This window comes from Lissotriton helveticus, chromosome 4_2, assembly GCF_964261635.1.
Source record: "Lissotriton helveticus chromosome 4_2, aLisHel1.1, whole genome shotgun sequence".
NCBI lineage: Eukaryota > Metazoa > Chordata > Amphibia > Caudata > Salamandridae > Lissotriton > Lissotriton helveticus.
In genome coordinates, this window is record NC_136064.1 from 128783338 (window position 1) to 128796566 (window position 13229).

General features: G+C 44.9%; 1 protein-coding gene and 1 pseudogene across 1 annotated transcript in view; both read right to left on the reverse strand.

Moving 5' to 3' along the window:
- LOC144752108 (nicotinamide N-methyltransferase-like) overlaps nucleotides 1-13229 on the reverse strand; it is a 193568-nt gene that overhangs the window by 145485 nt on the left and 34854 nt on the right. The gene's annotated exons all lie outside the window — the stretch shown is intronic.
- Nucleotides 8013-8140, reverse strand: LOC144752318 (U4 spliceosomal RNA; annotated as a pseudogene).

Sequence of the window (13229 nt, forward strand, 5' to 3'; positions counted from 1 at the left end):
AGGCCAGTGCCACACATCACCAGCCTGTGGTTATGCACTGTGGCTAATCCACCATATACAACTAACCCCATGCAGCACACAGTCTTTGGCCATGTGCAGTGGTAGGTTGATCACAAGGCCTGGTCTGCAACCAGTCTCTCTGTCCAACTCGCTAAAGGCAGCCAAAGGCAGCCAACCCGCACCCCCCCTCCACGGGCCACTTTTGACCCTGGGCACCCCGGCAACATATTTAATAGGTAAGGGGCACAAACCCCCTTCCCCTCAGATGATTTTATCCCCAGGGACCCCATCCCCCAGGGTCCAACCACATATGTCAAGAGAAGGGGGGGCACAGGTTATTCTCATGCAACTTCTATGATTTTTTTACACATTGCCAGATTATGCTTGTTACTTCCTCTTTCTATGTGTGCTGCAGTCTGAGGAATATGCCACTGTTGATTGTTTTTGTGCAAGAAAGCATCCCTTCCTTCCAAAAACCGCCCTTTATGCAACACCGGCACCCGTGCACCATGGTTAAAGTGTGCCTAGGCAGCCAAAATGACACCAGCAAAAGAGAATATAGCAGATATTCTTTTAAATATGGCACATTCCTGCTTGTTACCTATCACGCAACCCAGCAAATTGGCATGTTGCACTATATGACTTTTTTTTATAAAAACGCCCCTAAGTGGTTAAGGGGCCATTGCTGACTGAGACCCTGGAACCAACCTACACATGAATGATGTGGCCCAAGAAATCTGACACCCTTCTTAGGTGGCACATATTCCATTTCAGAGAGGACCTGTCTGGGCAATTCAGGCTGGATTTTTCATATTGAAGCAGTACCAAGACTAATGTGCATATGGCTGGGACTGGAGTGATCTCAGGTTGCATGGTTGGTATACTAACAATGGGTCAGAATACTACCCTGAGTGATTGCCAGAGGTTAGACAAACTGCAAGAATCCCTCTCATATTTTTTTGTATCTGATTTCTTTATAGCGCCTGCAATCTTTTCGGAGAGCTACTTCTATTGCTCAGTGTCCACAGATGCCCGTGCATGTCAGAATCTGCACAGCATCACACACACCGGTGACCGCGGAGTATAACAAATCTAAAAAATAGTTAAACATGAGGTCAATATTTGTCCCCACTGCCAGGTTTTACCTGACAATGGAAAACAGAAAATGGACATTGTACATTGAGCCAGCAGGGATAGTTTATCTAAATTTTTGAGCTACTTTACAATCCTATTTTTTAATACCCAAATACCTAAAATTGTAGGAGTACATTCTACTAGTAGTACATTTACGTTTGTGAACAGTGCCACAGTATCCAATGTAACGAAAATTGTAAACTTTAAAATGTAAATATGCAACAATGGAAATTCCACTGCCATCTACCAAAATGTTGTGCACAGATGTACTTTTGAAAGCAGCCCATGCACTATTCATACTTGGGGCAAGATAATGGGTATGGAGGCTACATTCTGTGTCTAATGTGATGTTGATTCTAGTTTACATAATCTATGGTAGAATATCTGCAGCTGTATTATCATGGAACAGTGAGATAGAAAAGATTCATAAAAAGAACTAGGGAAATATATCTGTATATTCCATTCATGAAGCAGCATGATTTTATCGTCAGAGGATTTTATTGGGATTAGATCTGTACAATTCATCCCATCTCAGTCACTGGTGCATTCTATATACTGAGTTGCAGAAACAGCCTCCTGTGTTTTATTCCAGTTTTCTAGTTTTGAAATGTACATAATTTGTGCAATGTCAGTGAAAATAGGAGGCATTATTGACATTTATCTTGCTTTTCAATGCACAATGTACAAGACATTATGGATAGATTGTAAATATTAATATACTTTACAATGTACTTTTCATCATCTATGTGCTTTTCAGATTTTACATTTGTTCATTCTGTCAACTGTCTATTCCTGCTTTTGATTTCATTAACAACAAAAATGTGAAATACATTTATTATTCATTCTTGTCTTTAAATAACCAGACCCGATGAAACAATTAATGCACCGAAAGAAAGAAGCTCTCATAACAATTCTCAGAATTCAATGCATAAACATAGAGCATATACAGTGATATTTCACCACATCTTCAGCTTGGAAAACAGGAGTTATAGGAAACATACCTGAGGTGAATATGTTGTTGAAAGAAGGTAACATCTGAATAACTGAATCATTAAGGAAGGCAGAATCATTTGCAGTATATGTTTCCAGCATTAAAGCTGCATCCAAGTATCGTTCATGGAGCTCTTTCAGCTCAGAAAATGATGCCATTTTCAAGTATTCAAAGTTTCAAACTCTACTTCTTCTGTTTGTGCAGCTATACTTATATTAAATCATCTAAATTGCAAATGATCGATGAACAGAAGTCAGTTTGATTTGTGTGCGCTCCAAACCTCATCCAAATTCTATTCTTCTTTGATGTCAGCTGATTGAAGCTTAGAAATATTTAGCATTCTGTTTGCAAAGCATATTGTTGTGAAGTGTGTCACATGCACCATCACCTTAATTGAAACAGATATGCTTAAAGTACCTTGAACGTCTCGCCGAGGTTCTACATGCCGCCAATATCTCCTACCTTATATAAGTCGACGATACACAAATCTACATAAACATCTCTTCCCCTGTGAAATTTTCTCCCTGAATGAGGCCTTGAAGCTGACAGTCCACTGGCTCACCACCAACCAGCTTAAACTCAACGCAAATAAAACTGAATTTCTTCTGATCTCTCCACCCAAACCCAATCCAGACATCCAGGAATGGATCAAGACCATCTCAGCACTAAACTACCCTCCTCGGCGAAATCCCTTGGAATAACCCTGGACGGCAGCCTGAACATGCGTGGCCATATAAACTTGATGGCCAAAATGGATAGATTCCACCTGAGGTACCTAAGAAACCTAAAGCCCTTCATGATGTGTCCGACCTTAATACGGCAGTACAGACACTAGTCATTTCCAGATTAGAATATGGATGCTCTACTCTTGCCGGTCTACCCAAGAAATCCCTGGCCCCATTAAAAGCCTGCCACAACACCGCCTCCAGACTACTAACCGACTCAAAGCAATATGACCACATCTCTCCCCACCTCAAAGCGCTGAACTGGCTTCGCCTAGAGGCCAGAATTGAATTGAAACTGGCCTGCATTACTCACAAAGCTCTTTATAACAACTCCCTAATATTTCTTGCACAAAAACTCGTGATATCAGGAGGACCCAGAAACTCCCGAACTGCCAAAAACCTACTGCTGCAACCTGCATGTTTCTGGAAGAAAAAAAACTACAATCAGGCCATCACTGGGGCTGCGCCAATTATTTGGAACTCTCTCGCCTAATGAAGACGTTATATTAAAATCTTTCTCTGGACGATACCTATTCCTGCACTCCTGGGCATTCTCCAAAGAGTTGAGACTATGTGCCTTCTTATACAATGTATCTACCTGTCCTTCCCACATGTAGCTGGGACTTTAGACTGCGTGTTTTCTTGCATTATGTATCCACTATTTTACCCAATTGATCCCTCCCTTCCCATCGCTTTGTATACCACCCTTAATACAGTAAAGTGCTCTGATACCCTCATAGGTCTGGTTCGCACTCTATAAAACTATAAAATAATATATAAGGGAAGACAAGTGCAGAAAGAGACAACAGGGGTGCAGAAATGAGGTGCAGACGGAGGCAACAGACTTGCATAAAAAGGGAAGAGAGGTGCAGAAATGGCAGGAAGAGTGCAAAAAGAGGAACAAGTGGTACATAAAGGGAAAAGAGGGTGCAGAAAGAAGCAAGACAGGTGCAGAAAGAAGCATGGAAAGTGCAGAATGACCCCTCCCCACCTTTTTTTCTGGTTTTTTTTCTTCCTTTCTTCTTCACTCCCTTTTTTTTCTCAACGCAGAGGTAAATATTTGTATGGAATTTATGAACATTTTGAAGATCTAAAGGATTGTGTGTCAGGCAGGTTGTATAAAGACAAAATTATGTTAGGCCATCAGGGAAACTTTTTTGTTATATATATGCTCAGGGTGATTGTATGAAATCAATACTTAATTAGGTTATCAGGTACTTTATTAGCATATTAGATATATAGGGGAGGCCCTGGGAGAGGTTAGCTATCCACCACCGGGACCGTTGGTCCTAAAGCCTCAATACAGGAGAGGCTTGAGGGGTGGAGTCTGGTTACTGACTGCACTACGGGTAGAGGAGGGGGGATGGTGGGTCAGGATAAGGGGGATAGGGATGGAGTTAAAATAGAAAATGCAGTTCATAGTAAATTGAAGATGAGGATGAGCGTATGGATGTCAGGAGATAAGGTCATAAAATGGAGAGGTACATCAGTTTTTGATGGGGGATAAAAGGATCCAGGGTAATTTAAGGTTATGTTCATTTAATGTGGGTTGTTGCTGAGCTTCTGGTGATGCAATCTGACTTGTCCACCACAAACCGCGGAGTAGCCATTTTAGCAAAGAATGGGTTTCAAAGCACTGGTAGAATAGCGGTTGACAACCAGGGCCACTGGGTGGTTATTGAATGTGCTAGGGGGGAATTTGTATTTATTATATGCTCTGTATTTGGGTCTAACTTTGACGAAGCCACAGTGTTAGAGGGTCTTAATCTGGAATTAGCGCCATGGCCTACCCCGCTGATCTTGTGTGATGCTTTCAACATCCACTTGGATAGTCAAGATCTTCAAAATGGTGGAAATACTATACAGGCAGAAAACCTAGAGTTTTCAAGGCATTACAGCACTTGGTGGAGGATCATGGTCTGAAAGGTGCATGGTCTACATTGCAGATATCAGACCCGGGACTTATGTTTTATTCTTATCCTCACAACAAATTGGTTAGGCTACATTACTTCTATGCACCATCAGATCTATTAACGGATGCCAGAATACAAGTCTACCCAAGAATCACATCAGATCATGGCCCATTAATGATAGACATCCCGACTAGATGTAATAGTAATTCTTCCTCACAAAGATCTAATTCATTTGACTTTAAGCTTTTAAAAGAGTCTAATTTTATAAACCACATGAATGATTGCATTCAGCAATTTTTAGAAGTCAACCATAAGTCGACGTACAACCATATGTCTGGGATGCCCTAAAAGCAGGGTTTAGGGGAGAGACTCTGAGCTATGCGCTTTATAAACAGAAACAACTCAGAGCTGAGGTTCAAGATCTTGATGGGAGGATTAGGTTGGCAGAGGTAGAACTGATAGCGAATGGAGGAGATACTGCCCCTTTACAATCAGAAGGAGCACGATGCAAAGCCAGAATTAACCTTCATTGGAGCTGAGAAATTGCTATTAAATTTAACTTGTTTAAGAGAAAAAGATACAAATTCAGTGAAGCTACTGGGCGGTGTTTGGCACACAGGCTAAGGTCTAAAGAGGCTTCACAGAGAATCCAAAATATTGTGGATAGACAGGGTAAATTAGTGGAAACCTCACAGGAAATATTTGAAGTATTTAACTTTTTCTTTAAAACATTATATACCAAAGACAATCAGGGGGAAGAGGATATTGAGACATTCTTCAAGGACGTAGAGGATGTAAAACTGGGGCAAGTAGAGGCATATATTTTGGAAGAACCCATTACCATGGAAGAATAAGTAGAGGCGATAAATAATCTGAACAGTGGAAAAGCAACGGGTCCAGACAAGCTGCCTCTGGAAGTCTATAGAACATTCTTCCAGGAGCTAAAATTTGAATTACTGACTACCCTACAACAAGCACAGGTGGGGACAGTTCTCCCATCATGGGAGGAAGCAAATATTATTGTTTAAAAAAAAGTAGCATAGCTCCCAGGGTTGTGTTGGCACATTTCCCTAGTAAACACCAGTGGGAAGATATATACAAAAATGTTAGCCACTTGCCTAGTGAATCTTATTACCCCACTTGTATCATTAAAACAACATGTGTTTTTACCTATTTTGGCTACCGTAAATCACATTGACAGGGTAGTAGCATTGCTGGACAAAGCTTATGTACAGCGCACTACCTTAGGTTTAGTATTATTAGACGCCGAGAAGGCATTCAACCGTGTGTCATGGAGCTTTCTCTGGGGGACATTACAAGCCATGGGGTTTGGACCTGGCTTTATTCTCGAATCTGCATTAATGGGTTAGAATCAGCTCCGGTGTATATATCAAGAGGCAAGTTAGAACCATCCAGGGGACAGCTACAGCAACTGCAATCATGCTGTATGAGATTTGTACGGACCCAAGGGAAACCACGAAGAGCAATGCACTTTATGTCACCGCCTCAAGAGAAAGAGGGGTGGGCTGTACCTAATTTTACATTTTATTATTATGCATGTATTTTGCAAAACATCTGGATACTACTCACTGGAGAAGATATTGATAACTCCACAGAATACCCCTTCATATATCAGATGATATTGGGGCAGGAGTAAGGTATTGTTTGTTTAGAAAGCTGGAGTATAAATATTACAAAAGTACGCATTTTAAGGTAGTAGGAGGTGCCTATAAGGTATGAGGAGTAGTACGGAACAAATTACAAATCGCGGGGGGCTGCTTTTACACCCCATTAAAAACACCCATTTTACTACCTGCGGTTTTCACTGAGTTGCTCAGAAATGGAATAGATAAGGGAGTTACATGTATAGGCAAAAATGTATAAGGACGAAGGTCTGCTTTCCTTTCAGATATTAGTTGATAAATATAAACTCCTCCAAACAGATTTTTATTAAATTCCTCCAGATGCGGGACTTCTTGATGAAAAAATAAAGGACAATAGAGCCATACGTGTTAGTCGAGCCTATTAGACGGAAGCAACAGATTGGTGGGATCTATAGCTGCTTATTAGATACGCAGAGAGAATATCTGGAGGCCCAAAATATAAGATGGAGAAATAGATTTGGAGACATACACATGAACAATCAATTGATACAGCAGAGAAAATTTTAATATCAACCCATCTAAGAACACAACATTTTAGAATTATATTTGATCTATATCATACCCCTGCGAAGATGATGAAATAGGGGGCTTAATGATGGGAAATGTTTTAGATGTGGTGCAGATGTGGCTAACATTATACATATTGTTTATACATGTAGGAAGTTGATTCAACTTTTGGACCACATAGAGAAGTTCCTCTCGGAAATTACGGGAGATAAAATTAATATCACACCATCCATTATGTTAATGGGCATAGGGGAAGAAATAATTGAAGGACATCCAGCTTTTGAATTCAGTTTTTTGATTTTTATAGCAGTGGCAGTAGTCCGTCTATGTATAACCTCCTTGTATCTTTTTTTCAAAGTTCTGTAGAAATATTGGTGTTAAGAACCCACAATGTCCCTGATGTTCTAGAGTTTCAGTCTTGATTGCATCAAAGCCTGGTGGCTCTAAAGAAGATGCCAGAATGGGAGAGCTGCTTGTTGGTGGCAGTGTATTTGGACTGGGACAAACTGCTCGCATTTTCTGAGAATTGGAGCAGTGGAGGCCCCTGGCGATTCTGATAAATCACTTGCATATTTATGTTCATTTCCCGGCCATGGGCAGTATTGGGACCGGCGTCTCCCAATTTGAGTGCTCTGGTCTTTTATTGCAGAGGAGTGAATATTGTGAGATCCCTCCAAACGGGGGATTGTTCCATTGCTGGATTTAGTCCTTTCTGGTAAGTCAGGATGGGGGAATTCTTAACATTAGAATGGTGTTTGCATAAAAATTGAGTGATGAGGCCTGGTTTTGGTGTCTTTAAAAATTACTTTGAGTCAGGGACTGCATTTCGTGATCGCTTTAAGATTCTGTGTGAAATCGTTTCCTTGATGTAGGGAAGCTGTTTTTTTGTGGGCATCCAGTGATTGAGGTCCAGCTGTCAGTGACTATATCTTACCCCAGTAGTCTTTGCCCTCCTCCTCCTTGGGGATAGCCGATCACCAGGAGGGGTGGCTGTGGCAAGCCAACAAACCACCTCTCCACAGAGGGCCAAAAGTAGTCAGGAGACCCGGGGCTATAGCCAACCTGCTCTGGAGGTTAGCCTCTGGGGAGCCCGTGGATCAACTATTTTCAAGTTGACATGCTAGGGTCTTGGGTAAAGTTTTCAATAGGTAATAATCGCGCCTCTGATGGACCTCATTGGCTACAATACTGCCACTGCACAAAGATGTTTTGCACATCTGTACTTTCATTGTGACATACGTACTCTTTATCTCCAAATGTTGTTTTTTTTTGTCCTATATACTGGGCTTTGTGCTAGTCTTTAGCAATCACATAGGTGTGGCTGCGTACACACTCACAGTCTGTTTATTAACCCAGAAACATGTTTGAATGGTGTGAGTGAGGTGTTTCTTGTCCTCATCTCATCATACACATGTGAATGGCTGTGTGGAGCATCATGTGTGACTGCTTAGCTTTGTGCCTACACAGATCATGTATTTTGTGCATTTACTCCACAGTCAGATGAAATGACAAACTATGCTTTCTACCATTTTGTGATAGACTACTTTAATGAACTGAGTTTGTTTGCCTAGTCTCTATTTGTGAGACTTACACTCCTCCTCCCACCCAGCCCAACTAGACCACCAGGAAGAGTGTCATCCAGACACTGCTGATAAGTGTACTTGCAAGATGGTTGTCACTGGTGGCTGGTGTTTTTGGCTCAAAGGGAAATTTGATAGTTGTGATAGGTGAAGAGATCAGTCCCCAGTGTCAGCCATCTTTCTAGTACACTTCCCTTCACTGGCAGGTACCTGTACAGATTTCTTTCTTCTATTGTAGAACTTGGTGATGTAATTGAATTACATCACTGAGTATTTCTAATTTTATTTATGTGATTTGTAAAGCGCGCTGTAACCCTGCAGGCATCCTGGCGCTGAGAGAAAGGTTCAACGGAACAACAGTCAGTCGTGAGAGCATGAGGAGGGTGTGTTGACAGGAGTCTGTTACTATTGCCCCTGAGGGGTTATACCCTTGGAAAGAGCCAGTTCTTGATTTTTTTCCGGAACAGCAGCAATTCGCTGATATTCCTGATTTCCATTGGAAGGCTATTCCAGAGGCGGGCTGCTGCTACGCTAAACGCTCTACCGCCCTGGGTCTTTTTCTTATCCTAGTTATTCTGACAAGACTGGTAGAAGAGGAGAGGAGGGCCCGTGTGGGCTCATACCACTGGAACTTGCCCTGAAGTGGCTTAGGGCCCTGACCATGCACTGCTTTGAATACGGTGCATAGGGATTTGAATAGGATCCTCTGAGGCACTGGGAGCCAGTGCAAGTCAGCCAACGCTTGAGTTGTTGAGGATCGGTGGGTTCGTGAGAGTGCCAACTAATCTGCTGCCGCCTGGATACTCTGTAGCCTGTTAATCAGATATCCAGGTGATTCCAGTAACAAGACCTTTACAGTAGTCCTGGTGACTAAGAATGGTTCTCCTGACTACAGTTGTTCTTGCCTGTACCGGTAGCAAAGGTAGCAGCTTTCAGGGACCTCGCATTAAAGTAAAGCAACTGCCCACCAGTTTGTTAATGTGTGTCTCCAGATTTAGATTTTCATTAAAGCTGACCCCCAGATTCCGCACCGTATTCACTGGTGTCAGTGGTCCATCCGAGACTGGGGGCCAAAAGTCTGCAGGCAGGCTTCTGGCGACTCTCCCCACCTTGCATTGTAGGATCTCCATTTTTCCGCTGTTGAACTGGAGCGAGTTTCCCTTCAGCCATGTCGCCATTTCATGCATACAGGCATGGAAGCCTACATAAGGTGTGTGTCGTCAGCGTAGTTAATCACGCTGATGTCATGAGCTTTAATGATACCCAACAGGGGTTGCATGTAGGCATTAAACAATATGGGACTGATGGATGATCCCTGTGGAACCCCATGTGGACCTCTGGCAAATTCAGATTGGTATGGAGGGAGTACCACTGCCTGCCATCTGCCGGACAAATACAATCGCATCCAGTTAAGCGCCATTCCTTTCACTCCAAAGGTCTCCAGCCTTGTCAGCAGAATGTCAGGGTTTACCATATAGAACGCGGCGGACAGGTCCAGCAGTATTAGAATTGCTGACTCACCCCTGTCCGCCCTCATTCGTAGGTTGTCCAATATCATCACAAATGCTGACTCAGTCCCATGGGCTGGTCTCTTCCCAAAATGTTCTAGGAAAAAGAGTCAGTTGAAGAAGCTTGAGGTCGCTGTACAACTATAAAGATGTACTCATGAATAAATACCTTTTACCTACTAACCACTATAAGCGTGGTTACTATAATTTTTGGCAACAAGGTTCTGCGCAGGGTGTAGGTTACTGCGGGGCGTACTACTTCTTAGCACGCTGGGTCGTACTAGTGGATCTGTGAGGGGCGTCACGTTCTACGGCAGACGGGTGCAGCACTAGACTTCAGGTACCACGGTACGGGGAGGCCTTTCTTGAGGTGCAACACGGGTCTTGGTGTGCAGGAGGGCAAAGCGAGACAGTCGGGTACGTGACGACGTATGGACCGTCCGAGGCTATGGAATGCGCTCCGTGCAGATTCCGGCGGGAGAAGGTGAGAGGTGCACAACGCGCTCCGTTAGCGGCGAGGTGACAGGAGAGCAGGCGGCCCGGCTCTGAAGCGGAGAGCGACTCAGGGATGAGCGGGCTCTCTACGGCGGGGCGACCAGGCTCCGAGCTGTCACGACCTGGGAGGGGGCGAAGGTACCCGAGTCACAACTCCGGCGAGGATATAAGAACTAAGGCCCAACAGCAGACGGGCACCAGCAGATAGAACCCAATGGTCCTGGGGTTCCGTTCAGGGGGCAAGCTCTCAATCAAGCCCTTGGAGATCGTTTCAGGCACAAGTCTACAAAGTCCTTTCTGGTCCTTTTCTCTCCGTTCTCAGCAAGGCACCACTGTAGGCCAGTCTTACAGGATTCAGACCGGTTTCCGTCCTTCAGCTTCTCTTGGTCCTTCTAGTCAGGCAGAGGTTCGTCGTGGTCAAAACTGGATCTGATTTGTAAGGAGCGGGCTCCTATATTTATACTGAGATTCTTTTGTCTTTGCAGGCCAGGGGGCCTGAGCCTAGTTCAACCCGGTTCTGGAGTACTCTGTTTACAGGAAGCTGCCATCTTCTTTCAGAGTGCGGGCAGGGACATCAGACGCTCCGCAGGGGGGTGGAGCCAGCCTTGTGATGGTGGAGCACAACCCTACTCAGAGTCAAGGACTACTCCGCCCACCCATCCTGGTGCAAGCACCCTATTCACCACCTGGGGGTTCCAACTGTCCCCGGGAATCTCCCAGCCCTGTCACTCACACAAACCCAGACAACAGATACACATCCTGGCAGAGGTGGGCTAAATAGTTAGGCGCGCAAAGGCTATCTTTCTAAAAGTATCATTTGCAAACACAGGATATTAAAATAAACCTTACTAAAGGAAGTATTTTATTATTCTGAGTTATTATGCCCCGCAGGCATGAACGGCACCTCGCCCCGTGAGCTGCATCGACCCCAGATCGCCGCAACCCTCCACAGTCCTGCTCCTCCACCTCGTACCTCGAGGGAGACCTGAGCCGGAGAGATCCTCTGGAGAGCTGTCGGCCTCGTTCGGAGTCCGCCCTCACCAGCCGCGCCTGAATCGCCTCGGACTTCCACAAGCAAGGTACACTTGAACTCTGTCTCGAGTTCACATCGGATCCAGGGTCCGCAACGTTATTATTTCCCTGTCATCGTACCTTGTTGAACAACAAACATTTAAAGACTAAAGCTTGCCTAAGTATCATCTGTTGGCCTCGAGTCGTTACATGTATATGGCCTTGTGATAATCCTGCTTGAATCTATCTTTCATATAAAGTATACGTATTTTTGATACAACTACACGACTGGTGTCCATTTGTGGTGGGTCAGTGGGTTTACTGTGTGTGATCATAAATGCTTAACTTAATATCGCCCTGAGGATTAGCCTTGTCTGCTCGCGCCACACTGCCTAGAGGGTGAGCAGGGGTTATTCGAAGGAGTAGTTCCCTTGACCTGACGTGGAGCTGGGGGTCCCTGCTTGTCACAAGCGCATACCTGTGCCAACCAGAGACCTCCGGTTCCAACATTGGTGGCAGAGGTGGGATTTCGGATTTGCATTTGTGATTTATATACAGTGAATTACTGATCACCACGTAGTGAGAGCAGACCAAGTAACGAGCCACAGATTACGTCCTTGCCGAGAGATCTCCAATATCCGAAACCATGCCTGGTTCACTCCCCGTGAGAGCACTCTCTGTTATCTCTGGATTCAACGAAGTTGACTGGGAAGGGCTTGGGCAAAAGAAGGGTGACCAGTTGAAAGCCCTGTGCGAAAAGTTCCGAGTCTCCCAAGCGGGCTGCAAAACCCGAGCCCAGCGCATCAAGGCATTCACAGCTTGGAAAGAGTCGAGAGATCCGGAAAATCGGGGGGTAGTGGATCCACCCGAGAGTCTGATCGAAGTGCCAGGAGGTCTCTCATCAGAAGAGCTGGCGGACAGGGCCGCAACCAGAGTGCATGAAGTGGAGATGGCCAGATTGAAAGGACAGATGGCAATGGAAGAAAAACGGCTCCAGCTGGAGCATGAGATACGACTCAAAGAATTGGAGCTGAAAGCAAAGAGCTTGGACGCAGCTCCTGGTGGCAGCACAACGCCAGCCCAGGTAGAGTCAAGGGTCTACGTACCGAAAGATGTGGTGAAGGAGTATTTTAAGGGGGATGACATAGGGCAGTGGTTCCGGGCCTACGAGGTAGCCATGTCCTCCCACGGGGTCCCTGAGAAAGACTGGGGAGCAGGGTTGTGGGGACGGTTCCTGATCGAGGGGCGGGATACCCTGCTAGATCTTCCCTCTGAAGAGTCCAACTCCTACCCGCGCATGAAAGATGGCCCATCGCCTGTTTTAGGTGTGGCGAACTGGGTCACATTGCCTCTGACCCTAAGTGTCGCTTGTTCGCAAAACCCGCACCCACTGGTGCTCCACCCCGGCAACTAGCTAATGTAAACTTTGGGGAGGAAGTAGCCGTCCAACTGGGTGGGGATCCCGTTCAGATGACCCTAGTCTCGCTAGGAGACAGTGAGATGGTCCCCGAAAACTACCTGCCCAATAACACTAAAAAATATGCGCAGGTAGTGACCATCAACGGTAAGAAGGCGGAGGCTCTTCGAGATACAGGAGCCAGTGTGACTGCAGTGAGGCAGCACCTGGTGTCTCAAGAGCAGGTAGTACCGCATGCCTACTGTAGGGTTGTCAATGCTGACAATTCTGAGAGCCAATGTCCG